The sequence below is a fragment of the Tursiops truncatus genome, chromosome 4, assembly GCF_011762595.2.
Source record: "Tursiops truncatus isolate mTurTru1 chromosome 4, mTurTru1.mat.Y, whole genome shotgun sequence".
Taxonomy (NCBI): Eukaryota; Metazoa; Chordata; class Mammalia; order Artiodactyla; family Delphinidae; genus Tursiops; species Tursiops truncatus.
In genome coordinates, this window is record NC_047037.1 from 75372637 (window position 1) to 75388915 (window position 16279).

General features: G+C 51.9%; 1 protein-coding gene across 4 annotated transcripts in view; it reads left to right on the forward strand.

Annotated features, from left to right (window-relative positions):
* The window catches only part of ADCY5 (adenylate cyclase 5), a 157402-nt gene that overhangs the window by 35033 nt on the left and 106090 nt on the right, over positions 1-16279 (forward strand). Inside the window, exon 1 of one of the 4 annotated variants that reach the window (XM_073804163.1) lies at positions 9837-10138. The exons of the other annotated variants lie outside the window; for them this stretch is intronic. The gene's annotated coding sequence lies outside the window, so the exon portion shown is untranslated. Of the gene's footprint in view, positions 1-9836; positions 10139-16279 lie in introns of those variants that run through there. 4 annotated transcript variants of the gene reach the window in all.

Genomic DNA, 16279 nt, shown 5'->3' on the forward strand with positions numbered 1-16279 from the left:
TTGTGGCTGGATAATATTCAGCTGCATGGCTGTATCATATTTTGTTTATCCAGTCCCATTCTTTTTGGTAACCAGGGAAATCCAAGGGCTAATGTTGGATTCTGGAGTGTGATGCTAATGTTTTGAGAAGAGAAGGGGGTCTCAAGAGGAGTTTAGTGATGGGGGCTGCATGGGACATGGGAGAGTGGTAGGGAGTCTTGAGAAGGTAGAGTTGGTGGTCAGAGGTGGGACTGGGTATGTACCCTTGAGGGATCAAGGGGGCAGAGCAGGATGATGGAGCTGGGCATGGAGGGGCAGCTGAGCGGGTGTCACATTCCTAGAACAGAGGAGTAGTCAGTTCAGGGAAATGTGGTGGTTGAACTCCAGCGATGTCCCCAAGCCTGCATGTGAATGGCTTCAAGTTGAGGAATTTTGATCCAAAACCAAGGCGTGACCTCGTGCCCAGATGGAAAAGGTCCTGGATTTCCTGGGAAACAGGAGCAATAGCTGTGGCCTGGCCTGCTGGGCGGGTGTGAGAGTGACAGGCTGGCTGAGCATGGCGGCGTATCCCTGAGAGGAGTGGCGTGGGACAGGAGAGGAGCAGGGCCTTATAAGGAGCCCAGCTGGGCGCAATTGTGGGAATGCCAGCTTGCTCAACCCCAGGTCACCCGGGCGTTCTTGTCCCTCCCCGCATTACAACAGTCAGTGTTGATTAGAGCGTTGTTTGTGCCATCTGAGTGATCATGGGAGAAATGGAATAGCCCTGAGTCTCAAGAGCACAGTTTCAGGAGGGAAAAAAATCCATTTCCTCTCCCCCTCAGTCCCTCCAACTCAGATGAAACACCACTTTGCTGCTCAGTGGCACCAGACAGCTGTCTTCGTAACTGACTGAAGAACCGTAGGGTTAAACTTATTTAAGTTTAAAACACTTAAAATGTAGGTGTTATTATTATCCAGGTTTGGTGAGACCAGCAGATCAGGAGACGGCTGCCACTGAAAAGGTAGTTTGTTACTCACAGGTCCCGAGGGGAGAGGATGCGTTACGCCATGGGCTGGGGGGCACCCGGGGAAGCACAGGGGTCAGTGAGGAGGCAGCGTGAGGGGAAGCGTGGGCTAGAGCCTCTGTTGAGGTTTCTGCAGGAAGGAATGGGTGAGGCAGGGTGAGCAGGCTTGGGATTGGCTAGTTTGAATAATGTCGGTGGGCTCTGAGGCGTAGGACTGTCCGAGTTACCTGGCACTTGTCCCTGGGGTGAGTAGGGCAGGGGAGTGGTGGGCCGGAGTGTGGGAGTGTAAGAGCTTGATAAAGAGGAAGGCTCACACACAGGCAAGAGGCAAGTCATTGACTGTCTCCGAATTGACTAGGTAGGCCCCAAGGTGTGGAAGCGTCTGAAATACAGAAAAATAAAAAGGCATGATTGGTACAGTGGGGAACCTCAGGACCTTGTTCTCAGCACAGTCCTACTCAGGCCTGGCAGGGGTGCTTCTCCCATCACGTCCTGCTCTCCTCCTTGCCTCTCGTAGCTCTCTCAGGTACCGAAGGAGAGAAGAAGATTGGAGTCCTCTTCTCTGCCTGGGTGGCCTCTTGGAAGCGTTTGCCTTCCAGGGAGAAGAGGACTTGGAAGCTGTTCACACTCCGGCCCGAGATGACTGGTGTCTGCCTGTCCATCTCTGTCAGCTCTAGGCTGGCGCTCAGAGCCTCACCCAGGGGCGCGAGGAGCATGCAGGGCTGGGGCGCTGCGGGCCTCTGAGGGTCTGGGACTTGGCCACAGAATCAAGGCCACGGCAGCAGGAAGGCAGGCCTGGGAGCTGGCGCTGGTTGGCCTTCAGGCCTGTTCCAGGCAGCTCTCCTTTCAGACGCTGCTCTGGCCAATCAGCAGCAGCCGTCATAGGTCACATTTCTGGTGGTTCTGGCACACTCGTTCCCCGCTGCCCTCCCTCGGTCGTCTCTGTGTTGTCCCAGCAGCACCCCAGAGGCAGGGAGGGTCCGTCTAATTCTCTCTGTGGTACATGAAAATGGAGGCTCAGAGGAGGCCAGAACGGGGGGCCCAAGCCCCAAAGCAAACACGTTTACCAGACCCCTCGGACAGGGTTTCTCTCTGAGAGCCAGTTGAAGATGGAGTGTAAAAAGATGGAATAAGACAGAAATCTGTCTGTCAGCCACCTTCTCTTGCAGCTTGGGGTCACTCGTGCCCAGACGAGTCCAGGTTCCGCTTGACTCCTCCGGGGAGCCCTGGTTGTGCGACTCTCCCACCAGGCTCCGTCTGGTCTGAGAACCCCCTAGAGCTGAACTCAGCGGCTCTGGTGACATACACGCAGCCCACAGAGCTGCCAGGAGCCCTTGTCTGTTGGGGGTGGAGGCTCCCACTCTTCCGAGCTGCCTTCCCACCTGGGAGGCCTGTGCAAGTGTTTGTTCTGGGCATAGTACACATTCTTCTCTCCAGAGCACAGCTGGAGAGACGGGGGCAAGGCAGGAACCAGGCCTCAGTAGAGCACGAAGTCCGGGCCGGGGGGTGGTGAGTCAAGGGCCGGAGGTACCAGGAGGCCCTCTGCTCGATGCTCAGAACTGACTGGCAGCTCTGGAGTGACCATGTCCATCCCCTGGGTCTGGCAGGGGCAGTGTTTGTCCAAGGTCGGAAGCTAGGGGAAGAGGAACCATGTCTTCACTGGGGTCTCGTGTTCCCAGCACTCGGGTGCTTGGCAGTGCTTGTTCACCAGCCGGGGTTCACGCTGTATTTACAGGTCCCCTCCCGAAGCCGGCAGCAGTGGCTGTCTGCCTGGGGCGGGCAGGGTTGTGACTCGGACACAGCGCCGATTGTGTCGCTTCTGCTGGCGCTTTGCAGTTGGCTGTTCTGCCTCGTTTGGTGTTTCCTGGGTGGGCATAGCTCTGTACTTCCTCACTGTGTTTCAGATCCTTTGAGGGAAGAGGGGTGGGTCTTACTCCTTTCTTGTAAACTAACCAAACCCAAACTGTTTGCTAAATCAGGAAGGTGAACACCTCCACGTAGCTGACTCTGATCGAGCGGCATGTGAGAAGGTGGTGGGAGAGAGAGAGATTCCCTTCTGGCTGGAGTGTCAGAGGAGACCTCACGGGGGAGGGACTATAGATGGGTATGGATTCCACAGAGAGATGGGACTGGACGCAGAAGGATAGAAGGAGGAATGTGACAAGGACACACAGGAAGGAGAGACCCGGGGTCCGTGAGGGAGGCTGTGTGAGGAGAGGCCCCCGTGGGCTGGGAAGGGATGGCTCAGGGGTTCATTTTCAGTCTCATGGACAGTGGGAACCCTTTGGGAGCTTTTGATTGACGTGGTTGGTTCATTCACCTGGTGGTCGTATGGGGTGGATTGGGAGTAGGAGAAGGTGGCGTCCTTAGGACGATGGAACTAAGAATGGGTTCCTCACTGCACTGGGACATGGCCTGAGATTTTCCTCATAGTGATTCTGGTAGATGGATGTTACTACCATCCCCATCTCACCAACGAGAAAACTGAACCCAAGTCACACATGCTGTAGGTGGTGGAGCCACGAGTCAAAACCAGGTCTCTCTGGCTCTGAATCTGTGCTCTTCATACTACTCAAGACTCTGCAAGACATGGTAAAGAAAGCTTTCGATTTCATTGTTCATCGCATCTGTATTGAGGGATGCTTTAATGGTTTCTTTGTTTTCTTTATTGCCAGTCTTTAATTAGATAATAAATATAGGTACATCTCCCCTGCCAAAAAGGAAAAACTGTAGACGTGACTAGAGCCCCATTTGAACACTTTTCCCAGCCATGGTCCTGTGAGCGGCTCTGCCTTGGGATGGAGAGGTTGGAAGACACCGTTGCTTGTATTACAAGCCCTCCCCCGCAACCCCTGCCTTCTAACATCCTGCCAGCATTGTCAGTCACGCTGTCACCAGGGTTACCAGCAGTCCAGTGCTGTCCAGCAGCCAGATTTGATCCCAAGAATAGTAACTTTGGGTTAGAGCCATGCTCTGCAGCCCCAGCATTCCACCTCTGGGCCTAGCCCAAGCTATATATTTGGAGAGCGGAGGGTTGTCCTCCTTGCCATCAGCCTTAAAAGGTCCTGCTTGTGGTCCAGGCATCCCTCAGGTCCCTTGATATCCAGTCGTGGTTTTGCCTTCTCTTAATTTATCTGAACCCTCCATGAGCCTGTTCTGTTTTCAGCCTATCTCAGCTCTTAAGAGAGATGGGAACCAGGGGTTCCCGTCCAGCTTGGTAGAACGCACTTCCTTCTTATGTCTAACTGTGCTTCTTTAAGCTCTCAGGGGCATTTAGCCCTGGTCTTAGAGGAGTTGGTGCACAAAAGGTCTGCCTTGTCATGGCCCTTGTCTACTCGGCTCTCCCCTGGGGACCTGCTCCAGCCTGGCCAGGCCTTGTCTGAGGCATTGCCTGTGGATTCTGGGCCAGGGGCAGGCACCATGGGGTCATCCGGGGTCATCTCAGTCTCCTGATATGTTTCTTTCTTTTTTTTTTTTTGCCTGCGTCGGGTCTTCGTTGCTGCATGCAGGCTTTCTCTAGTTGCGGCGAGCGGGGGCTATTCTTCGTTGCAGCGTGCGGGCTTCTTATTGCAGTGGCTTCTCTTGTTGCAGAGCACAGGCTCTAGGCGCACGTGGGTTTCAGTAGTTGCAGCACGCGGGCTCAGTAGTTGCGGCACAAGGACCCTAGAGGGCACAGGATTCAGTAGTTGTGGCGCGTGGGCTCTAGGGCACGCGGGCTTCGGTAGCTGTGGTGTGCAGGCTCAGTACCTGTGGCTCGCAGGCTCTAGAGCACAGGCTCAGTAGTTGTGGCTCATGGGCTTAGTTGCTCCGTGGCATGTGGGATCTTCCCAGACCAGGGATCAAACCCGTGTCCCCTGCATTGGCAGGCGGATTCTTAACCACTGCGTCACCAGGGAAGTCCCTCCTGATATGTTTCTAAGGCCCTTTCTGAGACAGGCCACGTTCTCTAGGTTCGTTTGGTTATAGCCACATGTCACAGCAGGGGCCCCAGAGAACAGCTGGAAAGTTTGGGAAGAAGTTGTTCCTACCATGAAGAATGCTGACCAGAGAGAGAGGTCAGGGCTCAGGGTGATCCCAGCTTTCTTCCCCACTCCCTCAGGAAAAGTTGCCTTGATCTTGCCACCATGTGTTTCAATGAAATCTTATATAGGTCTCTCTGGGAAAAACAATTTATAATCATTTGGGTAGCCATCTCCCCTTCCTCTGCCCAGCTCCTCCACCGTGACCCCAGCTACTACCTGGGCTCCAAGGAGCACAGGTTGAAAGTCATCTGCTCTAGGCTGTAGAGTGATCAGACATATGCTTGTTTTTACCCTAAGTGCCAATAGCCATGAAATGGTCTTTTTTTTTTTTTTTTAAGTAGAGTGGTGGGATCGGGACGGTAGTTCCCCACTTGCACATGAATTATGCTGCCCTGGTGTCATGGTGTTTTGCTTTTCCTGAGAAGGAGTCCTCAGGCGCTGGGTTTCCCGTGACCAACCCAGGCATGTGCCTGGGCTTAGCATCCGAACCTCCCGCCCCATCTGCCTGATCCAGCCACCTGTTGGAGCCACGAGTACTCTTGGGGAACTTCAAATCAGGACCCTCATCATGTATTTTTTCCCAAAATTATTTATGCACATTTGGAAACTGAGAAAAGAAGAAAAAAACAAGCACCCGTAGTCCCGTCAGTCTAACTAGTCACTATTTGCATTATGGTGAATTTCCTTTGAGTTTTTGTGAACATGTAGGTGTTGCACCCCCCATATAGGGGTGCAAAACTTCTTTTTTATTTCATTTATTTTTTATTTGTTTGTTTATTTATTTATTTATTTTTGCGGTACGCGGGCGTCTCACTGTTGTGGCCTCTCCCGCTGCGGAGCACAGGCTCCGGACGTGCAGGCTCAGTGGCCATGGCTCACGGGCCCAGCCGCTCCGCGGCATGTGGGAGCCTCCTGGACCGGGGCACAAACCTGCATCCCCTGCATCGGCAGGCTGACTCTCAACCACTGCGCCACCAGGGGAGCCCAAAACTTCTTTTTTAAAAAAATTTAATTACAGTTATACAGTACCAGCCTTTTAATATCCTGGTTTTTTTTTTCATGTGGCCAAAAGCACAGTCTATGTCAGTGCTCTGTTTTTTCAAATAACTGCATAATATTTCATTAAATGAAATGGCCATATCATAGTTTAGACATTCTCCTACTATTAGACTCTAGCTCATTATTAGTATTTTAGTGTCAGAAGTAGCGCTGAGATGAAAGTCCTTGCACATAAAGCTTTTTGCTTATTTAGGATTATTTCCTTAGGGTTCTCGGAAGTGGAATTACTGGGTCAAAGAGTTTGTGAACACTTCTAAGGCTCTTGACACATATTGCCAAATTGCTGTACAAAAGGATTGAGCTGGTTTGCATTCCCAATAGCAGGGTAAGCGGGTGCCTATCCAGCTGCTTCTCAAAGCATCCAGCTCCTATGTTACCGATGAGGAAACTGAAGTGCAGAGACGTGAGAGGAGTAGTGATCCAGGGGCGCACAGTTCCTTGAGCGCAGAGGTGATTCTGGAATCAAGGCCCATAGACTCCCACTTTAGACCTCTTAACTGTCCTCACTGCCTACTCCTGTTTTAATAATGTTTCCTTTCCTTTTATTGAGTTATGTCCTAGTCTTTCCTGTGGAAACAAGGAGAGCATATAGTTCTGCTGCTTCTGAGCCATGTCTACTGCCCTTCCTGCATGTGTGCACTGGAAGGCGTCCGGGTGTCAAGGGTTTGGGTCCTAGTCCTGACACCACCTTTGCACACACCTGACTTAACCCCCCCTGACCTCTGTCCCCTTACCTCTTTTCCGGGGCTGTCAGTGCCTGACCTGCCTGCTTCACAGGGTCAGTGTGCAGAAAGCGCCACAATACAGTAAGGAACAATCCAAACGAAACATGCTGTTACGATTATGGTTATTCTGAAAGTATTCCTGGGATGGGAGATTCAGCATTAGGACACTAAAGGTCTAACTTAATTAACTCATTTATAATACCAGTTTGTTCCAGAGAGAATATGAAGCATCTATCAGAGAGGGTATACATGAAGATCAATAAAACTAAGAAAAGTGATGCTGTATAACAAAGTGCATAAAGTTAACAATACTGTACCATATACATAAAATTTTGTTTAAAAAGGTAATTTCATGTTATGTGGTTTTTACCACATTAAGCAATATGGAGAGGGAGAAAGAAAAGTGAGACATGGGGACAGTTCAAAAGGAACACTCATTATACCCTTCTAGAGGTCAAAGAGAGACTATTTTATGTGAATTTCTTTTTGCTCCGGACGCGGAGGCCCAGCGGCCATGGCTCACGGGTCCAGCCCGCGGCATGTGGGATCTTCCTGGACCGGGGCTCAAACCTGTGTCCCCTGCATTGGCAGGCAGACTCTCAACCACCGCGCCACCAGGGAAGCCCCAAAGACAGACTATTTTAACTAAAAGGTACAGACCAGTAAACACACCCAGAGCTCCCTAGACTGCCACTGTCCAGTAGGAACATAACATTAACCACGTGTAATTAAAAATTTTTCCAGTAGCCACATTTTTAAAAAATGAAAAGAAACAGGGAATTCCCCAGCAGTCCAGTGGTTAGGACTCGGCGCTTTCACTGCTGAGGGCTTGGGTTCAATCCTGGTCGGGGAACTAAGATCCCACAGGCCATACGGTGCAGCCAAAAAAAGAAAAGAAAAGAAACAGGTGGATTTATACTAGCACTATATTTGATGTAACCCAACATATCCAAAGTATTATCATTTTAATATGTAGCCAATATAGAAAATTATCAATGAGATATTTTGCATCTTTACTAAGTCTTTGAAATTGGTGTCTGTATTATACTTACAGTACATCTCATTTTAGACTCATCGCATGTCAAGTGCTCAGTACCCACGTGCGACTGGTGAGCAGCTCAGCTACAGAACATGTGCAGTGCTGCTGGAAGTTCCAGTGAATAGCACTGCTCTACACTTTCACCCCTCGCCTTGCTTTGGAAGCTATGGCTGCGATGTAGAGAAGCCCACGAGGGGCTGAGGCCTGGGGGAGGCGGAGAGGGGGCTCCCCAAGCCCTGTCCCTGGGGAATGCTAATGGGATAGTTGCGGTGCTTGTCTAGTGAGTGCCCAGTCTAATGGAGGAGGCTCTGTGTGTCCTCTGGGAGCCCCTAGTCTAACAGGGGGATCTCGCAGCCTAATGAAAGAGGAAGATCCCCCCATGAGTTTGCAGTGAAGTTAGAAATTTGGAACCCACAATCAAATGGTCATTTATAGCAACATCAAGGTAGATGCAAGTATCTGTAGTGACAGGATACAGCATGGCTTGTTGACGGAGAGGAATGTGAGCCAGGATGCAAGGACATGGCAGGAGGGGGATAATGGCGTGAGCAAAGAGAACATGGCAGGAACAAGGAAATTGAGACAGAGAAGAGACGGGTGTGGCTGGAAAGGCAAGGCCCTGGGTTTGGGATTGGAGTGTGGGGTGTGTACATAGTGTGAAGGTTTAGATATGATCTGATAAGCTGGGGCAGGCTATTTTAGGCGCTTGAGCTGAGGAGTGATTGGGTAAAAATGGTACTTGAAGAAGATTATCCTGGTGGTGGTGGATGTGAGCGCGATGGTTTAGAACACCGGAGACTGGCCTGGAATCTGGACCAGAGGTGATGAGGGCGGTAGACGGTGTGGTGATGATGGATGGTAAGGTACATTTGGATCCATCCTTGCAAACTCTCAGAGAACTGAGCACCTCCCAGTATCCCCTCAGCCTGGGGATCCCTGAGACAGGCCCCCTAGACCATGTGGTGGCCTGTACGAATGTCCTGAGTGAGGGTGCACTCTGGCCTCTCCCATCACTGTGTAGCCGGGGTGTGTGGGTCCCAGCTGAGGGGCAGGTAAAGCCCTTGGTTTTAGAGGGAAGGGGGCTTTGCTAGAGGTCAACTGGGGGCCTTTTCGCTGATGAGCCCCGCTCTCCAGGTGCTGGGAGAGCTGGTTGCCATGGCAATGGGCACAGGTTGGCAATGCTCTGAGGAGGAGGGCAGCAGACGGCTGCTTGGGTGCTACAAGGCTGAGGAGGGGGGAACCCAGATGAGGAGGTGTCTGAACCCCAAGATACCTGTGAGCAGCTTTGTTGGTGCCCAACAGTCAGCTAGACTTTGCAACAGGAGGGTTAACCCTTAAGCTTTCCTTCTTACTTTCTCCTGTCCCCTCTTTGCTCTCCACAGTGGCGTCTCTGTGCCCCTTCACTGTTTTAGTTTGAGCCAGAGATACCCTTAACTAAGGCCCCCTTTTCCTCATCCCTCTTCATCTCTGGTTTGAAAAGCCCACCACTTAAGATCAGAGGGCAAAAAAAAATGGTTGAGAGTGGGCAAGAAGATCCTTCCCACAGAACAGAAGAAGAGGTTTAAGCTAGATGTCGGGAAGACCTTCCAGACCTGACGATTAGGTGCTGGAATGGGTGAGTCAGTTGTTCCTTTCCTCAGCAGTCTCTGAGCACCACGGAGACGCCTGCCTGGTCAAGTAGGAGAAAAGAGGGGCTGCGTGATTCTGGATGTTTCTGTGCTTATGCCCCCACTATGCCACAGCAAAGAGTAAGGAAAAAGTCAGTTAGGCAAGGCACAGAGGAAATTGTTGGCAGGACCTCCTTCCCTTCCACCTAGTTCCACCCATTCTCAGGAACACCAGGGCAGAGACAAATTTAGCCCTTCTATTTTTCAGAGTTTATGGAGAAAAAAATTAGCATAAAATCCTTCTTGGGCAAGAGGGAATTCCTTCCCAGCTGGACCTCCTGTCATCCTTTCCCAATTCCAGGAGATCACATCCTCCGTGAGTTTCCCCAAAGTGGTGGGAAGGCATGTGTGTGAGGGTGCCTGTAGGCATGCACACCCGTGTGTGCTCCAGAAAGCAGGGCCCCTGATCTGCTGTGGTGCGGACACGGGTCTTCACATCTGACAAAAGTTTACTGAACGCCCGTGAGGCGCTGAGCATGCCGTCAGCTGTGGGGACTCAAACAGGCTGCGTGCTGTCTGCACACAGCTGACCGTCAAGCCGAGCAGGGGAGGCGGGCGTGCAGGCAGCGCCAGGCAACACAGGATGGAAAGGAGCTCGAGGGGAGGCCCAGGCCAGGGTACGTGAGGAGGATTTGCAGAGCAGGTGGGACTTTGATGGGGAGAGCGGTGGCAGGCTCTGTGAGGGAACACCGTGGGCAAACGCAGCCGGCGGCGTGAGGGTGTGTGGGCATGGTCAGGGGAGGGAGGCAGACTGGGGTTGGAGCGTGGGTACGGTAGGCCCTCCTGGGGCCTCAGCGGAGCCCAGTTTGGGGATGTTGCATAGACTGAGATTCCGCCTGGACATTGGGCACTGGCCGGATGGGCCCTTTGAGTGGGGAGTAGTCTATGTTATGGCCTTGAGAGCTGGGGCGCCCCTCTCCTCATCGCACAAGGCTGCTCAAAGTGGGGAGAGTCTGAGGGGCAGTTCACTTAAGAAATGAAGTTGGCACGGTAACCCCCTTTTCTCCAGAACCCTTGGGGAGTACGCCATTCCGTGTGGCCTGCTTTTCCAGATAATTAAGTATTTATGCTGCATTTATTATTATAACTATTTCTGATGGAAGTCTTCCTAAAATATGTACTTTGTCCACTCCTTAAATAGTTACTGATACAATGTAACCTTTTCTGGATAACTCCAGCCATCACTGTGTAAGTTACTGTCTTCTGCTATAATACAGGGCAGACGTGCTTGGGGGTTGCAGAGATGTTTGCTCCTACATGAAATAGTCCAAGTACTGGGTTTTTTTGGATAACTTACTCATACTTAAAAAAAACCATTTTCTGTCTTCTTCCTTGGTTAATAGATTGTCACTTGTCACTTCTCAAAGTTATCACAGCGCCTGCCCAAGCAGCTCTTCACCTCTCCCACCCCTATCCCACCACCACTTCTAATTTGCTATTTCTAAACTGCATGAGCTTGGCAACTATATTATTAGAATTTGTGGAAACTAACAGTTACCAGGTACTTAGAGATAACCTGAGATGATCACTCGTGGGTAAACTTTATGAATGTGAGCGCATAGTCTAAGTGCATTTGTTTTGTCCCATATAGGGTATCTTTTTGGCTATTTCTGGGTTCTCAGCTGTGCTATAGAAGGCTAGTGTAAATACGCATTCTTTTTTATTCATTCAAAAACGGTCAGGTCCCTGGAAGGGAAGAGAAAACAGTTGATTGGTTAAGTATTGGAGGCAACATCCTTTATTATTTCTAATTCGGGTGAGAAAAAAATATTTTTTAATCAAATTAAGAGGATAAAGACAAGGTAAGTACTTTTTAAAGTTAGAAAAGTAAATTTAAAATGTTACTATCTTAAAATTTGTTGTTGTACATAGTCCCTGAGGGTCCTCAGCAGCTGGCGCTGGAGGGAAGGAGGGAGGACTGGGAATGGGCCAGCCCGGCCTGCGGCTGGTATGGGGGTGGAAGGTGGGTCTGCAGAAGGCCCCAGTTCATGACAACAGTAGCTGCCAGTTAGTGAGCACCTGGCCAGGCCAACTCGAATGGGCACTTGGCTCACGTTATCTAGTTCTCATGTGATACCACGCCCCTAGGAGCAAAAGTTCTCATCCTCATTTTGCGCGGGGTTTCAGAGGAGAGGACTAACATGCCCACAGCCGCAGAGCTCAGCTCTGAGTGAAACAGCTTGAACCAAGGCCCGTGTCAGTACGGTGGGGTGGGGGGCGATTCAGGCAGAGGGTGCGTAGATTTCTGTGCCTGGCTACTCGCTTGCCTGCCTGGTATGTGGCCTGATTACAGGGACTGAAGTCCTGAGTCTTCCTACTGGGTGCCATTGTCTAGGCCCAGTGCAGTTAGAGTCACATGTCCCTTGAGCCACCTGGGGTAGGGGAGACTGGTGGCCTCCCACAAACACGAAAAAAGAGCTTGTTCTATTGGGGGAGTGGGATAGGTAAGGGCTGTGTGTGTGTGTGTGTGTGTGTGTGTGTGTGTGTGTGTGTGTGTGTGTGAAACAGAGACAGAGAGATGCAGAGCAGGGTAACAACAGTGTTCTCTGCCTGGGGGTTGAGAGCCCTGGGTTCAGACTCCACTTGGCCGCTAACTCCTGGCTAACCGACTTGAGGCCAGCCTCGTGCCCTCTGGGCCTCGGGCAGCCCGTCATAAGCTGAGTGAGCTGGAAATGGTTTCCTTGGTCTCTCTAACTCTGTGGTGTATGAGAATCTCAAGGAACACGCCCTCACCTGTGATACCTGCAGACACCAGTCCGTCTTCACCGCTCCTCAGACTTTCTACAAACCCGACAGATTTTGTCGTACCTGGAACTCACAGAATTTTCCACTCAAGGTTTCTCTGAGGAATAAAATCTTTACTGCACGCATAGCTTTCTTTCTCTGATCATAAAAGCTATATATATCCTTTGAAGAAATCTGGAAGATTAAAAAAAAGTCTAAAGGAGAAAATGGAAAATCACCCTTAATTCTATGCATTTTGATACTTCCTTCTAATCATTTAAAACTGAAATCAGTATAATACAGGATATTCTGTTCTGTAACTTGCTTCCCCCATGCCTGCCACGACATAGTGCATCTTTCTTAATAACGTGAAGCAAATTAGACCTGAGGAAGAGGTGGAGCTGGCTGCCCTTCAGCGGCCTGTGTCAGCAGCTGCGCTTCTGAGGCCTCTGGAAACCTGTGGCCCTGCCCTTAGCCTCGGAGTCCTGGTCTGCCAGAACTGACCATGACAGAGGTGCCATGGCAGGGACCGCAGGGGCACCTGGCCACCCGCTTGCCTGCAGGACTATGGGGCAAAGCCCTGTAGCTGCAGAGGGAGCTGTTCACACATAATCTGCATTGAGTGGCGCCCCCTGGAGTTGTGCAATGAGAGGTTGTACCAAAGCCCGAGGGACTGCCCGTGTCACTCCTGTGAGTTAATAGGAGCCCTGGGCCCTGGCAATGGCTCAGCACATCTCACAGGGCAAGGTTATTTCGGTTGTGCTTCCATCCTGTGGTCTTTGGACCTTGGGAAGGGGAGCTGGGGGGTGGGAGCTGGGCTGGAAGAAGGAGACCAGGGATAGCCCCGGTGGGGTTGTTCGGGGGCGTTGCTGCTTCTCAGCCTCCTGGGCTGGGTGGAGGCTGCCTCCTCTCAGGAAGGACATACCCATCTTCCGCCCTCAGGCCTCAGCCCTGGGGTCTCTCCCTCCTGGGTGGGAAGTCAAAATTGTCATTTATAGTCTCTCTTTCCCAAGAGATGATCTTTCACTTTGTTTTGTCTGAGCTGCACTTGCTCTCCCCTGTAAGGCCCTCAAGGACATCTGGAAGTGTTTAGACAGTCTGTGGTCCTCACGCAGTGGCCCCACGAACCGACCGGCAAGGGTGGGTTGGGCCTAGTTTAGTGGCCCAGCGGCCCCAGGGGTGGCACATGCTTTGAAATTCTGAGAATGTAGCTCGCTCTTCTCATCTCAGACCCACATACTTTGGCTTCCTTTCCCATCCATATCCTCCCATCTCACCCACCTGGAGGGATCAGTGTGCCTGTACATCCTTCAAGCTTCCGCGCACCCCGGCCAGTCTGTTTGGGCAGCTGGTCCTTGTGTGCAGGTGCACGGGGCGGCCCCCAAGCCCCTGGAGGGGCGGATGGGAGGTGCACTGGCCCCTACCCACAGCTGGATCAGCGCAAAGTGCTTTAGTGTTTGCTTCTGCTTTTCCAAAGTCATTCCAGGGAGGAGAGGCAGCTCGAAATGCCCCCTTCATGCCCCAAGTCTCTGTAGCACGGTTGAAGGTTGAACAAATACTCTCTTCTCAGGTAGAGATTTTAGGGGACAGACCACAGAAGTGAACCTTCGTGGATGCAAACTCCAGCCTGCTGTCCTGAGCAGGTGAAGGGGAGAGAAGGAACAGGACAAGTCCATTCCAAGGATGTGGCTGGGTGGCCTCACCTTGATGGCCCAGGACCACCAGGGGATTATGAGGAGGGTGCTCTACCCACATCCACAGGAGTCCAGGACCAGCCCTCGTTCCGTGCTCCACAGCACCTCTTAATTCTCTAAAGCAACTTTGTATCCTCCTTTGTGTCTCAGCCCCTCGGAAAAATCTAGGGAAGGCTATTAACCCTCCCTGCAGGGAAATGTACCATTTTAGGTACATTTGTATAAATGTATATATACAAATGTACCTGAAGACCACCTATACAAGCCTCAGGTAGAGCCCCTGCTAACCAGATCTCACAGAGAGGCTGGCCCTCCGTGGCCCATTCCACTAGCATGCACGTGGGAAACAGGCTTGAAGATGCAGTGGGAGACCTCGCGAGTAAGCACTAGACGGATGCCCAACTGGGTGGTCAAGCAGATTCTGAAGGCTCCTCTGCTTCTGCCACAATGACAGCATTCAGGGACCACCAGCTCCCTCTTCTTTCCCCCTTTTTCTAAGCAGCATAAAAGTCAGGCTTGGCTGTGAGCTGTGTCTGCTGGGGATGAGCAGTAGGGGACGGGTTCTGTTTTCTGAGCCGATGGTTCAAAGTGTCTGTCCAGCTTCCCAGCCTGAGACTGAAGCTGGAAGCTCGATGGCCCAGGGATTGGCAGCCACCCTCACCCCCATCACCCAGGGCCACCTGCTCTGTCCCAGTGTCCAGACGTCTGTAGGACGACTCCCCAGGCCCCTCCCCTGGCTCTGCCCCCATTGTACACTCCCCCACCCTGGCCCGCTCTTGGGGAAGGATGCAGGCCATTTTGGACATCTGTGTACCCTCCATGCAATTAGGTTCCGGTCGTATTCACTTCACGCTGGAGTTTATCCTGCTCCGAGCCACGGACTGAGAAGCACTTATTCTGGGAGGGTTGATTGACCCTGTGGTCAGCGAGGGGGAAAGTTATCGGTTTTTCTAACCTCAGGGTTAGTGTCCCTGTCATCTGTTTGTCACATGCCTCTCTACATGTGGTGCTGTGCTGGGGGCGTCACCAAGAGCAAGAAACAGATGTGGGCCTGTGCTGGACTGGAGTCCCGGCTGTGGTGTGCAGGGAGTGTGTGTGTGTGGGGGGGGCGGTTAGCTGTCTTTTGTTTGCTTGTTTTTAAGATTTAATTTTCTTTATTTTTGGCTGCGTTGGGTCTTCGTTGCTCTGTGCGGGCTTTCTGTAGTTGCGGCGAGCGGGGGCTACTCTTCGTTGCGGTGCGCAGGCTTCTCATTGCAGTGGCTTCTCTTGTTGCGGAACACGGGCTCTAGGCGGAGGGGCTTCAGTAGTTGTGGCTCACAGGCTCTAGAGCACAGGCTCAGGAGTTGTGGCGCATGGGCTTAGTTGCTCCGCAGCATGTGGGATCTTCCTGGACCAGGGATCAAACCCGTGTCCCCTGCATTGGCAGGCGGATTCTTAACCACTGTGCCACCAGGGAAGTCCCCAGTTAGCTGTCTTTTATGAAAGCTCTCCATGTGCAAAAGGACCCTACTTGTATTGGGGAAAAGGGACTGAAAGGCTTAGGGACAAGACTATAAATCTTAGCCCAGAGGAAACTCTTTAAGTTGTGTTCCTAATTTTTCTGAACCAGTTCCCTTCCCCTCCAGGGCCATTATTTCTTACAAGGATTTTCTAATGAGGTTCACAGTTTTATCCATATCCTCCTCCCCAGAGTAGCCAGCTGGAGCCCTCCCCACTGTCTCTCTCTGGCTTCCAGTTCTGTGTCACCACTGAGCCCTCATTGTTTGCAGATGAATTTCCTGCCTCCCTGAGGACCCCTCAACCCCTGTGCCTCTCTGTCTCAACTACCTCCTGGGTGCCCTTCCCAGCCCCGACCTTCTCCTGCCTGGGGTGCTCCCTCCGCTGGCCTGGCCTCTGTTCTGCTCTTTCTCCATCATTTCTAGTGTCATTCAGCCTCTGCTCCCTCAGATGCTGAGTGAGGACACAGGTTCTCCCGTATCAAACCCACCCTCAGTCTCTTTCAGGCCTCCACCTCTCACGTTCTCTCTCTTCTCTGTTACCACCAGCCCTCTCAACGGGGGAGCTTTCCCTAAACTCAGCAATGCCCCCCCCCACGATGAAGGAAGCCCTTGCTTCACATATTGGGGTCTCCTGGCTACCATGTGGTCGAGCCCCCTCAGCTGCTGGTCTCCTGCCTCTTGTCAGCCCGGCCCCGCCTCCTTCCTGACAATGCTGGTTCTCATTCCATCTCCTATCTGGACCTGCGGTCCTCTCCTTCCTCCTTAACACTGAGGTGTTTCCCAGGCTCCGTAGTGGGCCCGCTTCCGGCTGATCTTGCCAGCCTCTGTGATTCAGTTAGTTGTCCCTCATATCTGTCCCTTTGGCCC